Here is a 12,500-nt window from a genome sequence, read left to right on the forward strand (position 1 = left end):
ATATATAAACTATAAAAAACTTCAAAAAAAAAAGAGCATGAGAAATTAGATAGAATAGTGTGCCTGAGTGTACCCTTAACAGTATCGTCCCAGCCACTTTAGATTTGGCCAGCTCTGGATCATGGAGGTACAGTTGGGCACAGGAATTCTTGGTACACCTTACTCTGAAGCAGTGTACCCAGTCCCACCCTTACTGCGCGTGGAGTTGTTGTGTGCAGCACAACACCTCTGCCAGCTCTCCTGGCATACTCGCCACGCAGTAAGGGTAAGAGGGTACATTTCCTCAGGGCGAGGTGTGCTAGGAACTTTTGTGTCCTATTGTACATGATAGTCGATTTGTATGTCTTCGCCTATCAGAAGAACCAATAAAATGTGTGATGTATTAAACCTTTCTTTGGTTGTGCAAACAAGACTAATAATAGGTGTAATTTATAATAAAGGTAATTGTGGTCTTAGGAAATGTAAAGATAGAAATGTGTAGATATTTTGCAAGACAGTTTCTTCACAAATAGCCATACTAAGCCTTAGGCAAGATCATAACAGTCAGACTTTAAAATTATACAATGTGTAGGTTATGAAATTATTATTAGAATATTTGCATTATATAATTATTTAAAAAAACATTTACATTTCTATTCTGAAGAAACATTAATAGGAAGTGAGAAAAAAATAATCAAAACGTTTTCCTATCGAGGAGAAAATATAAAAATAATTCCATTTCATTCACTATTTCGGACTGGTTAAAATTTCAATGCTATATAAGTCCATTATAAATTTGAAATAGATTAATAAAGAAAAGGAATTAATTTCATATTGAAAGACAAACATTTTTGAAAGAGCCATTTTTTTATCATAGAAATCTTAAAATTTTGCATATTATTATTATTATTATTATTATTATTATTATTATTATTATTATTATTATTATTACTTGCTTAGCTATAATCCTTGTTGGAAAAGCTGGATGCTATAAGCCCAGGGGCCCCAGCAGTGAAAATAGCCCAGGGAAGAAAAAAACAAGGAAAAAGAAAATATTTTAAGAACAGTAACAACATCAAAATAGATATTTCCTATATAAACTATAAAAACCTAACAAAACAAGAAGAAGAGAAATTAGATAGAATAGTGTACCCTCAAGCAAGAGAACCAAGTACTTTGAAAGAAATCTAGAGTATTCCGTGATGCCCATCTTAAACCATCTCAGCCACGCCCCGAAGAAGAAAAGAAACATTGATATATTGGTGTGGCTAATTTCTATTTGACCTTTTACCTCCGTTCGACGTTGGCCAACACCATCGATTCATCAAATCAATTTTTTGATGCTCATCATTCACACAAGAGATGTATTGAGTATGAAGTCTTTTAACTGAAAAGATAATCAATTATAAAGCTTTAAACTACTTTGACCATAGCTGACAGACGAACATATAGACACACAAGCAAGTGGGCAGACAGGTTAATTACTAGATGCCCCAGGACGTAAGGCAAGGTATAAAAAGCATCGTCCGTAAGGAAGTGTTTACTGCGACGTTAATAACTGGACTGGTCTATCGCATCGTGTTAGGCCCGACCAAGCCTTAAAACAGGATCTTTGTTTTCCCAACAGGAAAATCCAGGCTCAATAACTGACAGGCTCAATCAAGATGGTTTATTAAGCTCTTAAGGAAATTGACTCACATGTCTTTATTCATCAAGAAAATTGGATTATACCTCGCTGATGTTGAACTCGTGAAATCTGCATTCATTTCTTCATTCAAGTCAGCCAAACAAAGTGATGCCTCTAATAATGATCTTACATTCTCTTGTAATGCTCAGCCGATTACAAATTTGTGCTTTTTCCTTTTTTTAATAGAAACAACAATATCTATCAATTGAAAACGACGGACTCTCCGTGCATCAGTACTAGTATAAATTACATCAAGAGAGTGAACAAGTCGTTGAACTTTAACCTAACCTAATCTAACCTAACCTAGTCCACTGAAAATGAAATCATTAATTAATCTGAACTTCTCAACTAAACTTCAGCTCACCAATGACAAGGTCAATAGAACATTTTATGAAAAAGTTTCAACAAATATAGAGTAATGAATAAAAATATACAGTAATCTAAAATTCCTCTCCTAATCCAGCTTAGAATGCCAAAGTGTACAGGGCTAGGCCTAAGCGCCGCCTATTCCCATTAAGAGCTGACCCTGAAGCTGTGGCATCTTAAGGAGGTTATCCATCTTTGTTTCATGAAATTGGTTCGCAAAAATGCATTTTCGATTACCTAAATTCATATCGAAATTGATGGTATCATATTGAAATTATAAGGAAGGCTTGTAATATACAAAATAACAAACAATACTTCAAGCATTATTATTATTATTATTATTATTATTATTATTATTATTATTATTATTATTATTATTATTATTATTATTACTTGACAAGCTACAACCCTAGTTGGAAAACGAGGATGCTATAAGCCCAGGAACCCAACAGGTGAAATAGCCCAGTGAGGAAAGGAAACAAGGAAAAATAAAATATTTGAATAACCGTAACAATATCAAAATAAATATTTCCTATATAAGCTATAAAATCTTTAACAAAACAAGATGAAGAGAAATAAGATAAAATAGTATGCCCGAGTGTACCCACAAGCACATTGATATGGATGATGGTGAATAAAATAAATATTCATTTTGAGAGAGAAAATATTTATTCTAGAATATATGATACAACACAACATAAGTTGTAGCTCTCGATACACATGCTCATGATCAGGATGCCAGAAAACTTTCAATCAATCAATCAATCAATCAATACACTTGCAAAGACATGGCCTCACAGTGTAAGATAAAAGTTACTTTTAATGGAGAAACCTATGTCTATCATTGTATTAATCTTATTTTCCAAAACTATAACAATAAGAAATAAAAATATCTTAAATTATATGATCGACTTATCACAATAATGGTTTTACAGTTATTAGCAAAGATTAAATCTTATACCAATACTAAGGTTTCCTTATAATCATTTGGACACATCCTGCTACTTTTCTTGTACACGATATTTCTTCCATTCTTCAAACTTCTTTATTATTATTATTATTATTATTATTATTATTATTATTATTATTATTATTATTATTATTACCCTAGTAAGGAAAACAGAATGCTATAAGCACAAGGGCTCCAACAGGGAAAAATAGGTCTGTGAGGAAAGGAAATAAGGAAATAAATAAACTTATGGAAAGTAATGAACAACTAAAATAGAATATTTTGAAACCAGTAACGTCATTAAAAAATTGCTTTTATTATTCCATCTTTTTGCTTTCCATTTACCCCTAATATAAATCTTTCATGGTTATCGGCACTTCGTCTTCATTATATCTAATTATCCGGATCGTCGGCAGATTAACACGATTTCATAACAGATTTAATATTACTTATTAAGAGAAAATAGTCCATCGACAGATGCGAGTACAAGCGTAGAAAATCGCTATGTTGATACCTATTTATAAAATCAAGCCATGATAAAAAAAAAAAATCCTTTCAGTTTCATAAATACGAAAAGCAGTTAAATTAAACGAAAATATAATCGATATTTTCTTAATTGCTTTTTTAATTTCATTCCCCTTAGCATTCTATCAGTGCTTGATTATTTTTCTAAATCTGTCTTTATTCTATTATATCTTTTTGATATATCTTTTTTAAATATATCTTTTCAATCTATTTTTAAATATACCTTTTTTCAACATATCTTTTAAATTTATCTATTTTATCTGTCTTTTTTAAATCTATCATTTTTAAATCTATTTTCAAATCTCTTGTTTTTAAATCCATACCTAGTTTCCTCTTACGAATGTTGCACGAGATTAAGATAATTGATACGGTGTCACAAACTATCATCATCTGCAAGAATCCTGAAGAATCATGAATGGTGACGCTTAAGAGTTTTCTTGTAGTAATTCTGCATAATATTGTTCACTGAAGCGAGTAGGTAAAGCATTTCTGTGCAGGGTTTAAACTTTTAAGGTTAATTACCTTAGTTTGAGGTAATTTTCATGGTTTCAATGTTATATTTAGGGTAATTCTAAAGTAATTTGGGTTTCAATAGCTTTAAATTGAAGGAAATAGGAAAAGTTTTAAGGTAATCTAGGGTAAAAAGCAACAGGCATTTTTCATGGTTTCAAGGTAATATGTAGGGTAATTCTAAAGTAATTTGGGTTTCAATAGCTTTAAATTGAAGGAAATTGGAAAAGATTTAAGGTAATCTAGGGTAAAAAGCAACAGCATCTAAGGAAATGGCTACATCATCATGGTTAATTTTCACCCCTGCTTATATGCTTGGCCAGAAACAGCCAGTTCGAGCCCAGAGTGGAGCCAACGCTACAGGCTCAGGTTCCCTAAAAAAAAACTTGTGAACGTGGGAATGTCATTTGAGGGAGTCAGATAATCAGGACTAAACTAGATAAGGTTATTATTATTATCAATATACTTATTTTTCTTTTTTTAGTATTACTAATATTCAGATTGTTCTAATATCAAATATTCTTTTACTAGTGTACGAGACACCTAAAATATGACAGCTAGATATATAAATACATATGCACAAACACAAATCCCCTCTCGTCAGGGTATGACTACTCTTTCTACTCCCTATCCGGAGGACGGTGAGAATTGGATGTAACTGAAAATAAATATATGCTATATATATATATATATATATATATATATATATATATATATATATATATATATATATATGTATATATATATAAATGCTATATATATATACATATATATATATACATATTCATATATACGTATTATATATATATATATATATATATATATATATATATATATATATATATATATATATATATTCATTATATATACACACACACACACATATATATATATATATATATATATATATATATATATATATATATATATATATATATAAATATATATATTATATATTCATAGATAGATAGATAGATGGATAAAAGATAGATAGACACTTTCTTGTTATCATATGGGGGAGATGGACTATTACCCATAATAACAAACCCTTTCCTACAGATTTTCAGAACACAAACTTTCTAAATAAGAAACCAATTGCCATGCAAACCCTGTGTACCATTCATCTCTCATCTCGATAAAACCATCGAAAACACATATTCTAACGTCCCACGAATCTATTAATTAATGAATACTCCTTTTAGAATTATTCATAATTCGTCAAAAACAAAAAACCCTATGCCGGGGCTATCTTTGGATATCGCTAATTATACACCTAGTGATTAGTAAAATTTTAAAGATGAATAAGGGTAGGAAAATAAATGAGATTTTCTCCTTCGAATAATCAGGCTCCAATTCCTTGTCACGTCAATATAATGATAAGATTCAAAGGGTAAAGGATCATGAATAAATATCTATACTCAAGTATTTTTGATGAGGCGCATTTGTACTAACTCGCAAGGGTGCCCTTTCAGCTCAGAAAAGTTTCCTAATAGCTGATTGGTTGGACAAAAACATTCTAACCAATCACCTAGTAATCAACTTTTCCGAGCAAAAAGGGCACCCCTGCGAGTCAGTGTAGATGCACCTCATTAAAAAAAAAAAGTAAAAAGTGTATAGTACAGAAGAAAATCAACCTCCCAAGTTATAGACAAGGTATCTTTTACATTTACATCAACTCTCAGAACGGCCTTGCCGTGTTTATCAAACAGACTTTTCTTGGCCTTCAGAGCCTGTAAGAAATACTAAACAAAAATTACATATATCTAAAAGCTGTAAGCGTGATAAATAATACGTTCTAAAAAAGAAAAACTGTAAATACTGCTGGTGAGAAATTCTTGAGTGATTGTTTCATAAAGCTCATGATAAAGATTTTTTTCTCCTGGTAATGGGCGAAGAAGATGATGATAGTGATCACACACACACACACTCAAACACACACACACACACACACACACACACACATATATATATATATATATATATATATATATATATATATATATATATATATATATATATATATATATATATATATACATATATATATATATATATATATATATATATATATATATATATATATATATATATATATATAAATATATATATATATATATCATACAAACATATACCAAGGCACTTCCCCCAATTTTGGGGGGTGGCCGAACATTAACAAATGAACCAAAACAAAAAGGGGACCTCTACTCTCTACGTTCCTTCCAGCCTGACAAGGGACTCAACCGAGTTCAGCTGGTACTGCTAGGATGACACAGCCCACCCTCCCCCGTTATCCACCACAGATGAAGCTTCATAATGCTGAATCCCCTACTGCTGCTACCTCTGCGGTCATCTAAGGCACCGGAGAAGCAGCAGGGCCTACCGGAACTGCGTCACAATCGCTCGCCATTCATTCCTATTTCTAGCACACTCTCTTGCCTCTCTTACATCTATCCTCCTATCACCCAGAGCTTTCTTCACTCCATCCATCCACCCAAACCTTGGCCTTCCTCTTGTACTTCTCCCATCAACTCTTGCATTCATCACCTTCTTTAGCAGACAGCCATTTTCCATTCTCTTAACATGGTAACCACCTCAACACATTCATATCCACTGTAGCTGCTAACTCATTTCTTACACCCGTTCTCACCCTCACCACTTCGTTCCTAACCCTATCTACTCGAGATACACCAGCCGTACTCCTTAGACACTTCATCTCAAACACATTCAATTTCTGTCTCTTCATCACTTTCATTCCCCACAACTCCGATCCATACGTCACAGTTGGTACAATCACTTTCTCATATAGAACTCTCTTTACATTCATACTCAACCCTCTATTTTTTACTACTCCCTCAACTGCCCCCAACACTTTGCAACCTTCATTCACTCTATGACGCACATCTGCTTCCGCTCCACCATTTGCTGCAACAACAGACCCCAAGTATTTAAACTAATCCACCTCCTCAAGTAACTCTCCATTCAACATGACATTCAATCTTGCACCACCTTCCCTTCTCGTACATCTCATAACCTTACTCTTACCCACATTAACTCTCAACTTCCTTCTCTCACACACCCTTCCAAATTCTGTCACTAGTCGGTCAAGCTTCTCTTCTGTGTCTGCAACCAGTACAGTATCATCCGCAAACAACAACTGACTTACCTCCCATTCATGGTCATTCTCGTCTACCAGTTTTAATCCTCGTCCAAGTACTCGAGCATTTACCTCTCTCACCACTCCATCAACATACAAGTTAAACAACCACGGCGACATCACACATCCCTGTGTAAGCCCCACTCTCACCGGAAACCAATCACTCACTTCATTTCCTATTCTAACATATGCTTTACTACCTTTGTAGAAACTTTTCACTGCTTGCAACAACCTTCCACCAACTCCATATAACCTCATCACATTCCACATTGCTTCCCTATCAACTCTATCATACGCTTTCTCCAGATCCATAAATGCAACATACACCTCCTTACCTTTTGCTAAATATTTCTCGCATATCTACCTAACTGTAAAAATCTGATTCATACAACCCCTACCTCTTCTAAAACCACCCTGTACTTCTAAGATTGCATTCTCTGTTTTATCCTTAATCCTATTAGTAATTACTCTACCATACACTTTTCCAACTACAATCAACAAACTAATACCTCTTGAATTACAACACTCATGCACATCTCCCTTACCCTTATATAGTGGTACAATACATGCACAAACCCAATCTACTGGTACCATTGACAACACAAAACACATATTAAACAATCTCACCAACCATTCAAGGACAGTCACACCCCCTTCCTTCAACATCTCAGCTCTCACACCATCCATACCAGATGCTTTCCCTACTTTCGTTTCATCTAGTGCTCTCCTCACTTCCTCTATTGTAATCTCTCTCTCTCATTCTCATCTCCCATCACCGGCACCTCAACACCTGCAACAGCAATTATATCTGCCTCCCTATTATCCTCTATATTCAGTAAACTTTCAAAATATTCCACCTACCTTTTCCTTGCCTCCTCTCCTTTTAACAACCTTCCATTTCCATCTTTCACTGTCTCTTCAATTCTTGAGCCAGCTTTCCTTACTCTCTTCACTTCTTCCCAAAACTTCTTCTTATTCTCTTCATACGACTGACCCAAACCCTGACCCCACCTCAGGTCAGCTGCCCTATTGTACAGTTGACCTAATTGACCAAGGGAGTATAGAATGAATCGTCTTGTACAGTCGACCTAATTACCCAAAGAAGTGTAGAATACAACGTCTGGTACAGTCAACCTAATTGGCCCAAGGTGAGTAGAATACAGCATCTTGTACAGTCAACCTAATTGGCCAAAGGAGTCTAGAGTCAAACGTCTTGTACAATCAACCTAATTGGCCTGAGGTGAGTAGAATACAGCGTCTTGTACAGTCAACCTAATTGGCCAAATGAGTATAGAATACAACGGCTTATATATTCAATCAAATTGGCAAAAGGAGTGTGGAATCAAACTTCTTGCACAGTCGACCTAATCGGCCAAAGGTAAGTAGAATCAAATGTCTTGTACAGTCGACCTAATTAGCTAAAGCAGTGTAGAAGCAAACTTCTTGTACAGTCGACCTGATTGGCTAAAGGTGAGTAGAACACAGCGTCTTGTTCAATTAACATAATTGGCCAAAGGAGTGTAGAATCAAGAGTGTTGTACAGTTGACCTAATTGACCAAAAGAATGTAGAATCAAAAGTCTTGTACAGTTGAACTGACTGGCCAAAAGAGTGTAGAATCAAAAGTCTGTACAGTTGACCTAATTGGCCAAAGGAATGTAGAATCAAATGTCATGTACAGGTGACCTAATTGGCCAAAGGAATGTAGAATCAAAGGTCTTGTACAGTCAACCTAATTGGCCAAAGAAGAGTAGAATCTAAAGTCTTGTACAGGTGACCTAATTGGCCAAAGGAATGTAGAATCAAAAGTCTTGTACAGTCAACCTAATTGGCAAAAGGAGAGTAGAATCAAACGTCTTGTACAGTTGTCCTAATTAGCCAAAGGAATGTAGAATCAAAAGTCTTGTATAGTAGACCTAATTGGCCAAGGGAATGTAGAATCCAAAGTCTTGTACAGTTGACCTAATTGGCCAAAGGAATGTAGAATCAAAAGTCTTGTACAGTCAACCTAATTGGTCAAAGTAGTGTAGAATCAAAAGTCTTGTACAGTCGCCCTAATTGGTCAAAGGAGGGTAGAATCAAGAGTGTTCTACAGTTACCCTAATTGACCAAAGGAGTGTAGAATCAAAAGTCTTGTACAGTCGACCTGATTGGCCAAAGGACTGTAAAATCAAAAGTCTTGTACAGTTGACCTAATTAGCCAAAGGAATGTAGAATCAAAAGTCTTGTATAGTAGACTTAATTGGCCAAGGGAATGTAGAATCCAAAGTCTTGTACAGTTGACCTAATTGGTCAAAGGAGTGTAGAATCAAAAGTCTTGTACAGTCAACCTACTTGGTCAAAGGAGTGTAGAATCAAAAGTCTTGTACAGTTGTCCGAATTGGTCAAAGGAGTGTAGAATCAAAAGTCTCGTAAAGGCAACCTAATTGGTCAAAGAAGTGTAGAATCAAAAGTCTTGTACAGTCAACCTAATTGGTCAAAGGAGTGTAGAATCAAAAGTTTTGTACAGTTGACCTAAATGGTCAAAGGAGTGTAGAATCAAAAGTCTCATAAAGGCAACCTAATTGGTCATAGGAATGTAGAATCAAAAGTCTTTTACAGTCAACCTAATTGGTCAAAGGAGTGTAGAATCAAAAGTGTTTTACAGCCAACCTAATTGGCCAAAGGAATGTAGAATCAAAAGTCTTGTACAGTCAACCTAATTGGCCAAAGGAGAGTAGAATCTAAAGTCTTGTACACTCGACCTGATTGGCAAAAGGAGTGTAGAATCAAATGTCTTGTACAGTTGACCTAATTAGCCAAAGGAATGTGGAATTAAAAATGTTGTATAGTTGACCTAATTAGCCAAGAGAATGTAGAATTAAAAGTCTTGTACAGTTGACCTAATTGGCCAAAGGAATGGAATGTAGAATCAAAAGTCTTGTACAGTCAAACTAATTGGTCAAAGGAGTGTAGAATCAAAAGTTTTGTACGGTCAACCTAATTGGTTAAAGGAATGTAGAATCAAAAGTCTTGTACAGTCAACCTAATTGGTCAAAGGAGTGTAGAATCAAATGTCTTGTACAGTTGACCTAATTGGCCAAAAGAATGTAGAATCAAAAGTCTTGTATAGTTGACCTAATTGGCCAAGGGAATGTAGAATCAAAAGTCTTTACAGTTGACCTAATTGGCCAAAGGAATGTAGAATCAAAAGTCTTGTACAGTCAACCTAATTGGTCAAAGGTGTGTAGAATCAAAAGTCTTGTACAGTCAACCTAATTGGTCAAAGGAGTGTAGAATCAAAAGTCTTGTACGGTCGACCTAATTGGTCGAATGAGTGTTGAATCAAAAGTCTTGTACAGTCGACCTAATTGGTCAAAGGAGTGTAGAAACAAAAGTCTCTTAAAGACAACCTAATTGGTCAAAGAAGTGCAGAATCAAAAGTCTTGTACAGTCAACCTAATTGGTCAAAGGAGTGTAGAATCAAAAGTCTTATATAGTCAACCTAATTGGTCAAAAGAATGTAGAATCAAAAGTCTTTTACAATCGACCTAATTGGTCAAAGGAGTGTAGAATCAAAAGTCTTGTACAGTCGACCTAATTGGTCAAAGGAGTGTAGAATCAAATGTCTTGCACAGTTAACCTAATTGGCCAAAGGAATGTAGAATCAAAATTCTTGTACAATCGACCTAATTGGCCAAAGGAGTGTAGAATCAAATGTCTTGTACAGTTGACCTAATTGGCCAAAGGAATGTAGAATCAAAAGTCTTGTACAGTCCACCTAATTGGTCAAAGAAGTGTAAAATCAAAAGTCTTGTAAAATCGACCTAATTGGTCAAAGGAGTGTAGAATCAAACGTCTTTTACAGTCAACCTAATTGGTCAAAAGAGTATAGAATCAAAAGTCTTGTACAGTCGACCTAATTGGTCAAAGGAGTGTAGAATCAAAAGTCTTTTACAGTCGACCTAATTGGTCAAAGGAGTGTAGAATCAAAAGTCTTGTACAGTTGACCTAATTGGCCAAAGGAATGTAGAATCAAAAGTCTTGTACAGTCAACCTAATTGGTCTGGTCAAAGGAGTGTAGAATCAAATGTCTTGTACAGTTGACCTAATTGGCCAAAGGAATGTAGAATCAAAAGTCTTGTACAATCGACCTAATTGGCCAAAGGAATGTAGAATCAAAAGTCTTGTACAGTCGACCTAATTGGTCAAAGAAGTGTAGAATCAAAAGCCTTGTAAAATCGACCTAATTGGTCAAAGGAGTGTAGAATCAAAAGTCTTTTACAGTCAACCTAATTGGTCAAAGGAGTGTAGAATCAAAAGTCTTGTACAATCGATCTAATTGGTCAATGGAGTGTAGAATCAAAAGTCTTGTACAGTTAACCTAATTGGTCAAAGGAGTGTAGAATCAAAAGTCTTATACAGTCAATCTAATTGGTCAAAGGAGTGTAGAATCAAAAGTCTTGTACAGTCAACCTAATTGGTCAAAGGAGTGTAGCATCAAAAGTCTTATACAGTCAACCTAATTGGTCAAAGGAGTGTAGAATCAAAAGTCTTGTACAATTAACCTAATTGGTCAAAGGAGTGTAGAAAAAAAGTCTCGTAAAGACAACCTAATTGGTCAAAGAAGTGTAGAATCAAAATTCTTGTACAATCGACCTAATTGGTCAAAGGAGTGTAGAATCAAAAGTCTTGTACAGTCAACCTAATTGGTCAAAGGAGTGTAGAATAAAAAGTCTTGTACAGTCAACCTAATTGGTCAAAGGAGTGTAGAATAAAAAGTCTTGTACAATTAACCTAATTGGTCAAAGGAGTGTAGAAAAAAAGTCTCGTAAAGACAACCTAATTGGTCAAAGAAGTGTAGAATCAAAATTCTTGTACAATCGACCTAATTGGTCAAAGGAGTGTAGAATCAAAAGTCTTGTACAGTCAACCTCATTGGTCAAAGGAGTGTAGAATCAAAAGTCTTGTACAGTCAACCTAATTGGTCAAAGGAGTGTAGAATCAAAAGTCTTGTACAATTAACCTAATTGGTCAAAGGAGTGTAGAAAAAAAGTCTCGTAAAGACAACCTAATTGGTCAAAGGAGTGTAGAATCAAAATTCTTGTACAATCGACCTAATTGGTCAAAGGATTGTAGAATCAAAAGTCTTTTACAGCCAACCTAATTGGTCAAAGGAGTGTAGAATCAAAAGTCTTGTACAGTCAACCTAATTGGTCAAAGGAGTGTAGAATCAAACGTCTTGTACAGTCGACCTAATTGGTCAAAGGAGTGTAGAATAAAAAGTCTTATATAGTCAACCTAATTGGTCAAAAGAATGTAGAATCAAAAGTCTTGTACAGTCGACCTAAT

At 34.7% G+C, this 12,500-nt stretch overlaps 1 protein-coding gene across 1 annotated transcript in view; it reads right to left on the bottom strand.

Moving 5' to 3' along the window:
• LOC137643559 (protein Wnt-11b-2-like) overlaps window positions 1–12,500 on the bottom strand; it is a 461,831-nt gene that overhangs the window by 230,088 nt on the left and 219,243 nt on the right. The gene's annotated exons all lie outside the window — the stretch shown is intronic.

The sequence above is a fragment of the Palaemon carinicauda genome, chromosome 7 (genome assembly GCF_036898095.1).
Source record: "Palaemon carinicauda isolate YSFRI2023 chromosome 7, ASM3689809v2, whole genome shotgun sequence".
Taxonomy (NCBI): domain Eukaryota; kingdom Metazoa; phylum Arthropoda; class Malacostraca; order Decapoda; family Palaemonidae; genus Palaemon; species Palaemon carinicauda.